At 38.8% G+C, this 921-nt stretch overlaps 1 non-coding gene across 1 annotated transcript; it reads right to left on the bottom strand.

Annotated features, from left to right (window-relative positions):
* Positions 1-208: 208 nt before the first annotated feature.
* On the bottom strand, positions 209-315 carry LOC149995078 (U6 spliceosomal RNA). The gene has a single exon (XR_016507968.1). It is a non-coding gene; the product is annotated as a U6 spliceosomal RNA (small nuclear RNA).
* Between the last annotated feature and the right edge of the window lie 606 nt (positions 316-921).

Below are 921 nucleotides of genomic sequence, written 5' to 3'. Positions count from 1 at the left end.
TTCTGGTCAGGGCCTCAGTCCTGTTGGGTTAGGCCTTCAAACTATGGCCTCATTTAATATCCTTAAAGACCCCTTTTCCAAGTACAGTTACATCATGACCTTCAACGTAGGGATATGGGGGGTGGGGAATGCTGTTCAGTTTTTTACCAGGTCCATCTTCATTCTTTTGCATGTAGATACCCAACTTACAGGAAAACTCTTCATTTTTTAAAATATGGAACACTTCACAAATTTGCGTGTCATCCTTGCACAGGGGCCATGCTAATCTTCTCTGTATTGTTCCAGTTTTAGTATACGTGCTGCCAAAGCAAGCACGGGAAAACTTAAAAATTGAGTTCATTTTTCATTAGGATCTGGTATTACTTTGTGCAGTTAACACGTGTCTTGATTATTGTTAGCATTGGCCACGTTTAGAAAAAGTATTTGTGCGTGCATACAAGCTTACATAATCTGATTTGCCCAGAAATGTAGTAGTAGGCTAGAATTTATCTTCTATGGCAGTGATTTCAACCGGTCTGTCTCGGCATACTGGTGTGCTGCAAGAGTTTCTAAAACATGCAATACCTGACTATTTATTTAGGGACACAGCTTCTTTGCCCGTAGTTTGTCAAATAAAGTGACAACAGGCAACAAATAATAGCCGTTCGGTGTGAATGAATACAACTTAGAACTATTGTTTTTTTGTCCGGTCAGCAAACAATGTATGTTTTGGTGTGCCACAGAACTTTGTGGTTAGCTCATGTGTGCCATGAGACAGAACAGGTTGAAGATCACTGATCTCTAGTGACGCTAGGAAATGTCATATTTCAATGTGCAGAAACTGGTCTGCATTTTTCATGTGATTATAAGTTCTTACAGATGAATGAAAACTAGTTTTTTAAAAAATTGTGTTCCAGTGTAATTCTTAGGTTAGTTTTCAGA

This window comes from Furipterus horrens, unplaced genomic scaffold (assembly GCF_987537825.1).
Source record: "Furipterus horrens unplaced genomic scaffold, mFurHor1.1.pri manual_scaffold_13, whole genome shotgun sequence".
NCBI classification, from domain to species: domain Eukaryota; kingdom Metazoa; phylum Chordata; class Mammalia; order Chiroptera; family Furipteridae; genus Furipterus; species Furipterus horrens.
The sequence above is the reverse complement of the archived record's forward strand: the minus strand, read 5'-3'. Positions and strand labels throughout refer to the sequence as shown.